The 14,087-nt window shown below is 46.9% G+C and overlaps 1 protein-coding gene across 1 annotated transcript in view; it reads left to right on the top strand.

Moving 5' to 3' along the window:
- Window positions 1–1,260: 1,260 nt before the first annotated feature.
- Window positions 1,261–14,087, top strand: part of FHL1 (four and a half LIM domains 1) — a 34,104-nt gene continuing 21,277 nt past the window's right edge. The window contains exon 1 of the mRNA XM_074883098.1: window positions 1,261–1,813. The gene's annotated coding sequence lies outside the window, so the exon portion shown is untranslated. The remainder of the gene's footprint in view (window positions 1,814–14,087) is intronic.

Genomic DNA, 14,087 nt, shown 5'->3' with positions numbered 1-14,087 from the left:
AAGTTGCCCCTGGTGACATTTTCCTACAACTGTGCAACACCTAGTTCGTCTTTATATCCCAGCACTCTACAGTTCATGCTTCTGGAGCTCTTGGCTTGGTTTATCTAATTGGAAATGTTCTGTCTGAATGTTCCATCCTTTAGCGGCCTGAGTCTCTGTGATTTCTCATGAGTGCCAGAGCTCTGCAGCTGCAGTCACATAAGCAATATCATACTTTGGGGGCACGGGGATGTTGCTGCTGTTCTTGTTGGTCCAATTGCTGGTTACAGCCAGCCACTAGAGGAAAAACTCTTGCTGATGGTAACTGGGTTTTATGCGTGTTGGGAGAGCAGTTGGAAAAATGAGCTAGAAATGGATATTTGGATTCCTTTGAAAATCAAATGTAAACTTCAGTCCATAATGGTAAATAATGTTGGTGCCTGAAGTTGCTCTTGGCAAATAGTGACAGTCTGAGCCTTGAAACTCAGGGCAACCCAATGTTCTCATCCCCACTAGGAGTGTTGTTAATATGGATGATGTGGTGTTGGAAGAATCTGTGGGGCTTACCTGTTGAAAGAATAGAGACACACAGAAATACAAATGCTTTTGTGAAGAAAGTGTGTTTGCTCTTATGCAGCATTTCTTTTAACTAAACAAACACAAATTTCTTGGCCCGAGTATAATGATCTGCTTTCCAGGGATACCAGTGGTGTAGCCAGCATACCCACCAGGATGCCCAGCCTCTCCTGCCATTAGTCAGAAGCTCTGTGGCTCTCAGGCACCACAAAAGCCTATTTATTAGCACAAGAGCTCCAAACCAAGCACCTCCTGTTAGAAAAGTAACTTGCTGGACCACATATCCAAGAGCAGAAGCGTGGAAGAAAGTAGAGCAAACTTGGAAGACATAAGAGCAGGAAAAAAAGAAAAGAGATAAGGGATGGAGAAAGGAGGGGGGGAACGATGTGAATGTTGTCAGATTTGTCTGGTGTGGTGCAGCACAAACAGGCAGGTTTGTTTAAAAACAGGAAGGAGTTGCTACCTGGTAGTACTTTGTCTCATGTCTGCTTTGAAGAAAATACTCCTTTTTTGGCATAATTTTTGATGTGCTCTCTTCAGTTGGGTTCATTCCCTCTCTGCAGGATGCTGACTTGAAACGCATCCCTTCTGTTTGTTTTTTGTCCTGGAAACTCTGTCTATGAACCTAAAGGTGACACATAGTAACAGAGCTGCCAGGAAAAGAGTTAGCTTTGGGAGAGGGTAGCTTGGACAGAATGGGAGGCTGGAGATAAATACGCCCACAAAGTTTTCGTGCCACTTTTTCCTTGTGTGAAAGAGTCTGGGAGCACAACTCCTAGCACTTTGGGGGTAGCAGGGCTTTGCTCATCCTGGTGAGCCCTATGGGTCCCAGTAACAGTGCTTTGCTGTTGTGGGGAGGCAGGGGAATGGCTATGCTGGCAACTGGCCATCACTGGTTGGGTTTTCCCCCCATGGACCATCCAGAGGCCCTGGGAGGAGCAGGCTGTCCCCCCCCTCCAGCTGCTCCCTCGGCAGGAACGGTGCTATTGGCTGGACTAATTTTTTTTTTTTTTTTTTTTTTTTTTTTTGCAACGCACCTCCCTGCTATAAGTGGCAAAGCAGCCGCTGTCCCGCCAGCTGGACACCCCAGCCCAGCGTTGCCTCGGCGAGGCTGGAGGCGCAGCCCTGGACCGAAGCGCTCCCAACGTCCATCCCGCTGCCCAGGCTCTGTGCCCAGCCGCACGCTGAGTTCAGTCCATCCCATCCCTCCTCCGGGCAGCAGCCGCCTCGCAGCAGCTCCCAGGCTCTCCGGCAGCCAGTAAGCACATGCCTGCCTCTCTCCCTCTCGAGCATCATCTCCCTGAGCAGGGCAGGGAAGCGTTTCAGCATCCCATGCTTCGCAGATCTTTGGATTTCAGGGCTTGTGCTGGGTCTTTTCTCTGCCTTGTAACTGCTCTGCTGGGGAAGGGTTTGTGAGAGCAGGGATGGGGGAAACGGGAAGTCTGTGGGTGTATGATGTACTTCTGAAACACTCTCTAGCAAGCAGTTTCTTCATGGATCACTGAGCCTTAGAAGCTGCCTATGTCTTACGGGGTGTTTTGGACGTGGAATTTATCTAAATTCTTGCTTCTCATTCCTCTTGCATCCTCTTTATTTTTTTTTTTTTTTTGTTACACGTATTCCCTCCTGGAAGGTGGTGGCTTTGAAAGTACAGGCAGCCACTGGAGTATAAATACAGCTTTTTTTCTTTGCTTCCCAGCTGAGTGGGTGTTTAGGGAGTGTTTGCAGTGGTACAGAGCTGTGTAAGAGCTGTCAGCTGTGTGTTTTCCTAGGCAGGTGATCAGATGTGCCTGTTTGAAGCTTTTAGTGACAGCTGGGGAGGAAATAACTAAAGCAGTGGCTGTTTCATGGGCTCTCAGGTGATATGATGCTCTCAAAGTGAGGGCTGATACCCTCTGAATTGTGGGAGCAGGCTGGCAGTAACAGAATTGAGGAATATGGAAATGCAAGCTTTTACCTAATAATTATCACATCTTCCTCTTTCTTTCTGTATTATGGAGTATCAGGCAGTTGCAGCGTTTCTGATGAGCCGCACTTGCAGCTGTCCCCATGTGAAAGCAAACACCTTTATCTTTATACAAATACTGCACCCCTGTATCTATCTAGATTTGTGGAATCGTTTGACTGAGTGAAGCTATTTGCTCATGTGCTTGCAAGATGGGTGTTTCAGTCATTAATCTTTAGCGACTAGGCAAAAGATAAGTTAATGTGTGTGACTCTGGTCCAGTTTGTATTGTGTAAGCAGGAGCTAGTCTGTGGTTTAGAAATGGATGTGGCTTCTTTTTAAATCACTGAACTCTAGCACATGAAAGGGAGGGAAAAATGATTAAAAATTGAAACAGTACACCTACCAGTTAGTCTTTTACCTTGTTTTGAGAGGAAGAGTGTTTTTTAAAAACAAAACTTCCGAAAGGAAACAGATTAAATTCTTAAGCCATGATATACAAAGCAAATAGCTGAGCAAGCAACCAAATATGGCTTTAAATTTTAAACTTTCTTTTTTAATGATAAAAGCACTCACATACTTCAGTGACAACATCCTCCTCTTCCTCCTCCCCCTGCCCCCCCCCCCCCCCCCCCCCCAGTACAGCATTCTTGAATACAGAACAGTTCTTAATTTCTCCTTAAAGAGCGCAGTATATAAAAATTCATTCTTGACTAATATCTGCTAGAAAAATGTGGATTAGGTGTTTTGGAGCTAACATCACAAGTGCAACCCCCACCCCACCCCAAGAGCTCAATGCAAAGTTAATTGCTCAGATTTTGGACTGCAGCTCTGAGGAACCAGTCCAGGGCTGGGGTTTTACAGCTGGTTTCTAACTTGCCCTTCTCTTGGGGAGTTTTGAAAGGGGGAGGTCTGTAGGACTGGGCTCTTGACGTGTTTCTAACATAAGTTATTCCCTGCTGTGAATGATGGCTTGCCTGCATGTATGTTGGTATAATTCTTTGCCTGGATGTAAATAATGGCAGCTGTTCAAAAGGAGACGTTTAGGGTACTCAAACACTTGAAAATAAACACTCTCCAGCCCATCTTGGCTGGCCTTTATTTCGGAAGCAGCCCTTCCATCGAAGCGTACCATGAATGGAAAATCTGCATATGGTACAGAGCAGCTGGTGGGAGTCCTGTCAGGTCCCTGTTCGCATCCATGAATAGGGGAGCGATGCTATAGGATGTGCTTTGTCTCTGATCTAAGCCCATATCCCATGAATATGACTTACAGTTTACACCCTTTGCACTAGAATATAGCAAAAGCTTTAAGCAACTGCCTTCCTTCCCCCCAGAAAGCAATTCACTTCCTTTTGTGTAACACCTATGTGAAAAGAGGGTAGTTCTGTGTTATAGGATATGCCATGGCCCTTTCTGTGCTTAGTGCATGCTGATGGAAACTTGTGCTCCTTTGCTGTGGTTTGGGTACCACAGCTGTCATCACCTTCCCATTTCCATCTTGGAAACACATACTCGGTGCATGCAGCTCCTAGCACTGGGTGGGAGCTGGGGCATGGCTGAAACTTCCAGTGCCTCAGTGGAGAAAACTAATTATGTGAGCCAGGAATAATACGATCCTCTCACCACTAGCCTGTGTGAATGATGTCCTTTTAAGTTTATTCCCTCTCCAGGGGATGCACTGGGGGGATTTAGGTGTCAATTCCTTAAATAACCTTGGAAAATTCCTCTGATCTTTGCTGATGAGGTGATCCAGTCCAGCCTATGTTTAGCACTTCCCCTTTTTGTGGTGCTGCTTAGACCTGAAGTGCATTAAATGCAGCAAGGTAAGCCTCACCACCAGCAATGTGCAAAGTTTGCTCAGGCTTTGGGTATGCTCCTAAACCAGAGCAGCTTCCTGCAGAGCAATGAGCAAGTTCTGGCTGGCTGGTGCCAGGCTTCCTCTGGGGTCACACTGAGGTGCAGGTGTCACCAGAGGATGTGTGGTGGGCTGAGCCATGCAGCCAGTGTCTGCCTCTCACCCTTGGGGTCCCCAGCCATCGTCACCTTGTGCTCTGCATGTAGGAGGGCAAAGGTAGCAAAGCTGAGATTTCAGATGTGATTCTGTAACTTCAGATATGTGGAATCACTTTTGCTTGAAAAGGTAGTGGAAGTAATGTCTACACAATAAATCTTCACAGACCTGACCTGTGATTTTATAATAAAAAATACATTGTAAGTCAAAATACTTCTCTGTGATTCATTGGGATCTCTTTTTTTGTATTTCTCCATTACAGAAGATGCAGACAGGGAGATTAACAAAGCAGAAATGTCTGAGATCAGTCGTTTCATGTCTGATTTTTGGCAGAGGGAGTGTGGGAGGAAGAAAGAGACCTCATGTTTCATTTAGATACCCTGATTTGGAGAGGAGTTTTAAGCAGATGGCTGTTGAGACACAAGGACTCTAAAGGATTAAATGCACTTTAGATAAACGCATGCTTCCACTTCTGCAGCGTGGTTTTATAAGGACTGTGCCATATATTCTGGCTTCAGTTCTTTTATCCTTGGGTCCAGTAACAACCCTGTTTGCAGCCACTTGTAGGAGCAAAGGCACTGAGGCTTCCCTGGGGTTCAGAAATGGGATATAGCCCAGTGTGTTTTGACTCCTTGATGTGCTTTGACTGGGGCTTTTTGTGGATGGGCAGCCCATAGCCAGCTCTTGGGACGTCACCTCAGCTGGCTTCTGTGGGAATGAGTCAGAGCTGAGAGGCCATGGCTGGTCTGTGATGAGCGTTTCACCCTGCTAACCCCCCACCTGTGTCCAAAGGGAGCCTGCAGACTCAGCAAAAATAGCGTGGAAACTTGGGCTCTGAAATGATGTGTAAATTGGTGGAATAAAGTCCCTTAAAGAAGGATTATGAGGTGCTTGGTGCAGGGAAACAGTCCTGTGGTGTCTAGAGGCAGTCACAAAGTTGGGCTAAGTTGAGGTCTACATGCTGGGAGGGAGCCTTGCAAAACAAGCAGGGTGCAACGAGGGGAAGGGTGGCAGGAAAACAGAGCCCTGTTCCAGCTTCTTACCCACAGTCCCAGGGGATGCAGGTGCTGTGCTACCACATGCTCACCCTCCCCAGGCCTGTAGCCAAAAATCTCCTACCAGAGAATGACTCATTGTGCTGCTCCAAGTTTTTCCCGCAAAGGCTTTGCTCTGCTCCAAGCTGGTATGTGGAAAGCCACAAAAAAGCCTTCTTGGTGGGGCAGCGTTCACCCTCCCCGTGCGTCCCTGCTGCACGTACTGAAGCAGGATTTGGCCCCTGATACTCTGAGTGATTCGGGTGTGTGTGGTGCCAAGAATGCTGCCAGAGCAAATTCCTGCTGTTAGAGCAAGAGAGCGCGGTGTTGTCTGGGGGAATGGACTGATGCTCTTGTGCTTCTCCAACTTTTTAATCTCCTTCTTCAGAGATGGCAAATAGGGTTTGTGTTCCATGGCAGGACAGGGCTAAAATTACATTTAGGGCTGTGGAGCTGTTCAAAATCAGGGCAAGGACTGCATTATAGCCATGCTGGAATGGGATAGGCAGGGTTCTGAGGAAGCACTTTTTCAAAAAGGCCAAATTAAAGAGTGCCCTGTAAAAGGCTGGAGAGGACAGAGTTCTCGACAGCGATGGAGCTGCAGCCCAGGGTGGAAGGGCTGGTATTTTGCTGTGCGCCTGACTGGAAACTTTAAGGCAGAGTTACAATTTTGGTTTGGATGCTGTTACAGAATTGCATTATATTTATAAATAGGAAATTCAAAACCTCTTGACTTCAGATTGGGGTTTTTGGAAGACCTACTCATTCTGTAGATGTGCCTGATCTTTTTTTGTTGCTTGAGGTGACCCTAGTGATTGATGTAGTTTGGGATGCATCCCTCTCTTCCTTCTGCTTGGCAGAGCTGGCTGTTTGGCACGTGAGTAGGCAGTCAACAGTCGTTAACTGTGATGGATTAAAAGTGCTTGGATACAGCTGCATTTGTGATCTGTTGGGATCAAATGCAGAGTACCAGTTGTCACCCAGACCTCTAATGAAGAACAGGAGAAAACTATTCCTGCTGGGAGCAAGCACTGCAGGGTGGCTTTTCGGCTTCCGCCCCTGGGAAGGGGAAATCAGAGCGGAAAAGAGGAGACTAAAATCTGCCTCACAGGAGGCAACCTGACAGGTATAGTTTGGACCAAAAATATTTCAGAGTCAGTTTACTTGTTGAACTGCAGAGCTACAGTGAAATGAGTTTGTTCTGATGTCTCTTCTGTGATGTAGATGGGGAGGAAGCATAGGAGAAATAGCTAAAAAAAATAGAAAACTTTCCCTCCTGCAAAATCCTCCCACGTGTCTTCCAGACATCAGAGACCTTCATGCTTTATGATGCTTTGAGATAGGGGGAGGTTCAAATCAAATGATAGCTGTCTCCAGTGGTGTCTACTGAAATGATGGGTTTAAGAGACCCCTGTTAACAAGCAATTGCATGTGCTAGATATGCTGAGGGACTCCTGTTGGGAGGCATGGTTGGTATAGAGATCTATAATCCACCTATTTTGCTTCAAGCTAGCTTTAATGCTGAAGCAGCTGCCCCAGTATGTGAGGATTCTTGTGTTACACCAGTGTCTAAGCAGCAGAGGACTTAAAGCTTCTGGCAGAGCGAGAATTTGCTCTCCACTGTTTTGCTTGGCCAGAGACAGCGAAAAATCCACTCAATCCTCCAAAACTGTCTTATGAACTGGTGTGCTGGATGTGCCTTTCTTCCTTTGCTAAGAAAAACAGAAGTGGTTCATCACACTAGACCAATGGCTGGTCCAGCCCACAGTGGTTGCTAGTTGGCTTTCCTGCAGAGAATTGGCTCCTAGCTCTTCCCCAATGCCTTCATTTGGGAATATTCATTCTTCATGTGCTTCCAGTGGTCTCTGACCAAAGATCCCCTTAAGAATAACTATGAAACCACCCTAAATATAGCTCCCCCACTCCTGATAGGATGCTGGGGTGGGAGAAAATAATGTACTTTCTGTTAAAGAAATGCCCCAAGTTGTGGGAACCATTCTGACTTGGCAGGCTACTTGCAAGGCATTTGCTATTTGTTTAACTTGGGACTGGCTGCCCCTGGCAGTTACCATCACCCGCCTTTCTTATCTACTCTTTTCTATAATAAACATTAGAGCAAAGGTTTGGAATTAGTCACTTCTGAGGCACTGCCTGCCTGCCTTTCCAGCTCCTGTCTTTATCATCTCATTTTTGGACTCTCAAGCCTTTTCCACTTTGTTCTGTGCCACTTGGTTTGCCCCTCTTCTCATTGATCCAACATAGCAAAGAGCTCTCTAAAATATCCCATAGGTGTATCATCCCCAGGACTGCCTCATCCCAGAAGACATGTGGCCCTGGGACAGCTGTGTGTACTCGTGCTGCTGCTGGGTACTACAGAGATTTTTCTAGCATGATTTGCCTAATCCAGTGGACAGGCTGGATGAGTTGTTCTGGCTGACATCTGTTCAGACGGACAGCCCGCGGAGGCAGGTTGGGATCCTGAAAGCATCCTGGGGGCCTGGCACCGTGTCCTGCTCTTTAGTACAGCATTAACTGCAGGGCCATCAGTGCTTCGAGGGGATGCAAACACAGACAGCATCTCCAGAAGCACAGGGGTGTGTGGTCCTTGTTTAGAGATTTGAGTAATTCCTACTGATTTGCTTCCACTTAAAAATTCCCTGATGATCTCTAAGTGTTGTCTTGACAGGGTCTTGCTTCTGACAGTACCGTAGGAGAGGCAGTAATGAGTAGTCCAGGGTGCAAGAATCTCTCACTGGTCTCATCTCACTTCAGAAATACACAGAGCTATATATTTCAGTCAACACATGCTAATACAGTTTCCTGTCTACCCTTGCTCTACCCACTGTAAGCCAGTCAGGCTTCCCCTCTGGGACAGCCTGCAAGGTAAATGCCACTTGATGTATAACGTATTTCAGTGCTGCCTCTGGAAATGGCCCCAGTGGCCGCATCGGAGCAGGATGGGAGATCAGCCCACATTCACCCCACAGCAGCACAAAGGCACTCAGTGGGAATGCAAATCTCTTTAGTTCTGTCTGGATTTGCTTTGTTGGATGCATGAGGATGTCATCCACCTCTTGCCATAATCTTCCTTTCTTTCTTATACCGTATCACTGTAATGATTTTTAGCTGAACATGGAAAATTTGACTCTGTGATAGGATGGGTTTCTTGCACTGGGTAGGGGATATAACCCACCTGCTTTCATTTCAGAAGGCTGGACTGGGGGCTTAGCCACAGATTACATATCTTGACCAACATTTCATTTTGCTGGATTGAGCTGGTCAGGGTAGAGTTTTTCTTTCTTGTAAAAACACATTCAGTAAAACAAAAACCCCAAACCCTCTGTTAAATGTAAGAGGTGATCTGGGCAACTTCTGAGCTGTATTTTGGCTCAGGTCTAGGTGTGACAGAAAAATGGACACTGCTGATCTTTTTCAAGCACTCTACACGTTGCAGATAAGAGCAGGTAAATACCTTGGGGTTAGTCCTGCTTCCCTGGCTTCTCGGTGCCCTTTGTGCTGATGCATGTGGTGATGAATGGGAGGAAATTCCTGCCCAAGAGCATAAACAGGCATCAAGTCCTATAACTGTCCTGTGTCCTCATAGTCCTGACATGTGAAATGAAGCTGATGATGGCTGGTGTTAGTGAATATGCTAGTGTCCCCTCCCGATACCTGATTCGAGGAAAGGTTTTTTTGATTTCTGGCTGGAGAGGATTGCAAACAGCATCTCCCTGGTTACTCTGATGTGTTATAGCCTTCTGCAGCACCTGTCTGGTGTCTGGGATGGCAGGGGGCTGCCACGCAGGGTTACCTGCAGTGTGTGTGAGTGAAGGCCATGCCTCACACCTTTTCTCAGTTCTGTGTCGCTGGGGTCAGGCCCAAAGTCAGCTTTCCCTCTGACCTCCAGTGCTAACACAGCCCACCTCCATAGCAATGGCTGTAAATACTGTTCTCCCTGCTTTTATACCCCAGGCTGTGTTGGTGCTATAATGTGGTGAAGTTCTCTGTGTACTTCACTAGACACGGAAACAAACAACCAGTAAATCTGTTACAAACCAATGAGTAATTTGTTTTGGTTACCAGGGAGATTGCCGAGTGCAAATTCAACCTGAAATAACGATGAGCTCATCCTCTGAGCATCGTCGCTGCCTGAGCTGGAGCAGCCGGATGGAAAGGGAGCCAGAGCCAGTAACGCTGTCTGCTCCACTGACATTTGGATGCTCTGTGAGCTGTTTTGCCAGAGAGCTTTTGCCTTGTAAACGAGATCATGCAGGGGATGGTTCATGAGCTGTTTGCTGAGCCTGGGCTTTTACAATTCCTGGAAGTGTGGCAGTAACATTCCTGGTGGGACCATGGGCTGGAGAGCCCTGGGGGCAGGATAAGGTGCCACAGAGGTGGCCTCCTTTGACATCTCCCCTATCTTGGAAACCTCTCCCTGTGCAAGGATTGTGGGAACAACTGAGATACTCGACTTGTTGATAAGGGCTAGTTGTAAACAGCTAGTTAGATAGTATCTGATGGGTAGAGCTTCTCCCCTGCTGCTGTTCCAGGGGCTGGAGCAAGGACGTGGAAAAACCTCACCCTCTTCTGCAACATACCAGGGGCAGGAGCTTGAAAATGTGGGCTCTGCTATTATTTCACCCTGAAGTATCCCCAGTTTAAGTAGATCAGGCCTTGACTTTTGAAGGAGTGATGCTAGTGGCAGAGTTTGGCATCTTTCTGTGTCTGCCTGTCCCTGCAGTTTTTCCCAGGAATAAGCCCATCCGTGACACTAGGTGTCAGGAGGACCTGAGCTTGGGCAGTCACTGGGGTCACATCCTGCCAGGGCACCGCGGGGTCTGGGAGCAGCTGCTGCAAGCAGAGAGATGGCTTTCTTGCTCTCTGCTGCAGAGCCGAGACCTGGGTGATGGAGGCTGGGGTTGGAGGGAGCTCTTGCAGAGCTGCAGGTGCCAGTCAGAAAGGCAGGACAGGGAGGCTGTGCTGCACTTGGTCTCTTTGGCAGCCCAGCTAGAAGGAGTCTAGGCAGGGCTCCGATAGCAACCTGCACCTTTCTCTGCTAAGGTGGAGATGTTTCCAGATGTACTTCCATTCAATGAATTCATATTTTCTGAAGGAATACAATTTTTAACTAAAAAAGTCTGTAGGAAGAAGTACTGCCTGTCCCTCTGCACTAGGATGCTGCAGGGGAGATGCTGACAAAGTTGTGGCAGTGGTCTCTGCTGCTCCCTTTTCTTGATTTTTGCTCCCCATTTCTGAGTTGTCAAATGGTTGAAATAATGTAGAAATATATCAACGTGTCGCCTGGCAACTGTCTTGATGAAGCAATGTATAATCCACTTACCAGAGGCACACTGATGAACCTACTCACATGGCGCAATAACACAATCTTTTTTTGGATTAAACCTCATGGCCCTTCTGGAGCAAGGGTTGAAGGTTGTATCTGTAGAAAGGGTGTTGGTTTTGGCATTTGGTATTTTTGTATTTTGGAAGTCTTTTATTATAATTTTACAAGCATGGAGTGATCTGTCTCTGTTCTTGCAAGTCCTTTCCAGGCCTGTGGGTGGATTTCTTCCAGCTCTGTTCTGGAGCCATGTGGGAAATGCTTTGGTGACGTGACCAGGTCCCTCAGCATCATGGGCAGCTCTGTTGCAGCCACCAGTGCATTCAGCCACCAGCTCTAGGGAAGGGCTTCATGAAATCCTAATATTCAGAGTAGGCTGGTGTTTGAAAGAAGGTGATTTTAATGTGAGGAGTTATAACTGAGATTTGGGTGAAAGAGGCATGAATTCACCCACACGCATCTGCCTTTTATAGGCTGGCAGAGAGTCAGTAGTGGTCTCAGTGGTGTGCCTGGGCCATCCCAGCGGCTGCTTTGAGTCCGCATGACTCTGCTGTGTAGTGCAGCTCCTTCCACCGTGTCCCCCGTATTGCCCGTAATGGAGTTGGCAGGCAGCTAATGAACTACTCCATGGCATTTTATCTTTTGCTTTCAGCAGCTCTTTGGAGATGAGGCACAGCATGTCTAACGTGTGCATGAATTGTTTGCATGTGGTGTTTTCTATTCCTTATGTCACCTCTTTATTATGGGGCCGAGCAGTGGGTGTTTAGTGTTTGGGAGTGGGACAGGCATCCCTGCAGACCTGCACTGCCTCTCTTCCCCATGTCCTCCCCCAGCAGTGTGTCCCCACCCCAGTGTTTCACCTACTTGGTATCAAGGCATGTTTGCTTTTTGGCTGTCTCTGGGCAACTAAAAACACTGCTGTACTTTGCAGATCCTGGACTTGGCCAGGACCAAGTGTAACCTTGCTCAACATTGGCATAAAGCAGGCAAGGCTTGCTACTGGGCTTTCTCTAGCACAGCTGAGAAGACAATTTGGCTCGAGAGGTGTAACTTTATCAGTAGGACAGTAGAGTCCTTGCTATTGCAGGAAAAGTCCTCGATGATGTGGAAGCCTCACCCTTTTCCCATTGTCCTGCAGCATTCCCAGCGGGACATGGGTGCTCGTGGGCTCTCATGCAATGCGGCTGCACAAGCTGGTTTTAAAAGAAAGCAAACCACTGTTTCACATCTGCTTTAGCTTTTTGACAGTTTTCTCTGGCACTTATGTGCAATTAGGGCTGCTTTTTTGTCACATGGAGCCGATCCTCTAATAGTGTGATTTGGACAGTAGTTTGACAGCTAGCAGCAGTTGTATTGAGGCCTGTTTCTCTTTGCAGACTGTGTTACTCGTTGTTCCTGAATTTATTGTCTCGCTGCTACTTGAAAAAGAAAACAAAATCATTTTTTTGGGCCTGGATCCAGCCACAGAGCAGAGGATGGCTTAATCAAACACATAAGTGGTTGTACCAACTCCAGTTGGTTTATTTCTGTGTTTAAAATCAGGCACTCTTCTAAGTATCTTATTTTTCTTATTCCAAGCTTTGTGTTTAATAAATGTAACAGCCCATAGACTTTGCCCATTGTTCCAGGAGTGAGCACTGATAGAAATGGTGTAATGTGCAGTGCTGCTGAGGAGACCCTCAGTGGGAGCATGGGAGAGGAGAGAGGATCTTCTCTTGCCTCCAAGCTCCCTGGCCTGTCCCTGTGGAGGTGGAAGATGAAGGTATTTGCTGGTTCAGCGAATGGGAGGCAAATTAAATTTAGCAGCTTAAATAACCTTGCCTCTCCACATGGCTTTGGGCTGAACTCTTTCTTGCGAAGTATTAGTCTACTAATCTTAATATTTCCAAAGACACAAAAGCAACTGAAATTTTGCTCAGTTACCCAAAAAACTAGAGTGGGAGGGTGTTGTGGGGAGGAGAATTCCCCTGCTCCCCACCTCTGAAACAGCCTCCATCCTGCAGATGAGGACACTCAGTGGGGATGCTGTGAACCAGGGCTGGGCTCCTGTCCGTGGGCTGAGAGCTATTCTGGGCTGGGTCTCTCTGGTTTGGGCTGAAATTAAATATTAACCCTGATGAAAGATTTAAAGATATTTGTTCTTTTTTTTTTTTTTTTTAATAAAATGAGAATCAATGCTTTCTAACTGACCCCATGGAGAATGCTTTTTAGTGTAGACCTTGCCTAGCTCTGATCTGACATGATTTCTAGGGAGACCTGGGATCCTTATCACTTTACGAAAAATCAGATTTACATTCCTGTATCACACAGACACTTTGAAAATATTATCCCTGGCTCCAGAGAAATGGCTCATACATTTTAATGCCGTTATTAGAAATTGAATTGACAACACTTACCCTCAGTGGAAATTGCTGTGCAGCTTGGGGAGAAAAACATGCAGAAAGCACTGGTGGAGACTTCAGAAAGCTCTTGTCACCCTGAGATGTGTGTGCTTTTGGTGCAGTGCTTCTGCTGAATGAAAAGAGCAAGGTTTGATACACACCAGAGAAAGGGCAAAGCACAAGTGTGTGGGCCAGTGGCACGGGGTGAGACAGCAGTAGGGCTCAAAGCATCAAAACAGCTTCTGGACTGAAAGGTAGAGCACATCCAGGCCTTGCACAGTGCTGGGGAAATATGGGCTGCTCTGGACTCATGTGTCCCAGGGTGTTGTGGTGATGTTGCACACAGGTGCTTTATTTGCTGTCTTATCAAGAAGAAGAAATTAAGCTGGATGAGTGCTGGCTTAAACTGGCGTATGAGTATAGTGCTGTTGAGGTTCTCAGACTGGTGAAAGATGCCCTTGGGAGGAGAAGCAGCAAGGAACTACAACAAAAAACCCCAACAAATCAGGTTCCTTTTACATATTTTTTTTTTTTCATGTAAATGAACTTGAAAGAACCAGCTGATCTCTGCTCCTCTTGGGGTAGCTGGTGTCTGAGGAGGACTTCATGTTTGGCTGCAGTGCATTGAGGCTCTGGAGTTGCTGAGCTGGGAGTCCCTTTCTCCTAAGCATGGAGGAAGAGGGACACAGTTAGCAAAATACTCCTTTATTAGGGCTTCAGGCTCTTCTGGAAGTTGGGCTGACTTCTCTGGTTTTGCCTGAGTCCTTAATCTCTTGGACATCAGTTTGGGAAAAGAGCAGCTGAGGCAAGTTCAGTA

This window comes from Strix uralensis, chromosome 13, assembly GCF_047716275.1.
Source record: "Strix uralensis isolate ZFMK-TIS-50842 chromosome 13, bStrUra1, whole genome shotgun sequence".
Taxonomy (NCBI): Eukaryota; Metazoa; Chordata; class Aves; order Strigiformes; family Strigidae; genus Strix; species Strix uralensis.
Note: the sequence above shows the minus strand (reverse complement) of the source record. Positions and strands in the feature narration are given on the sequence as shown.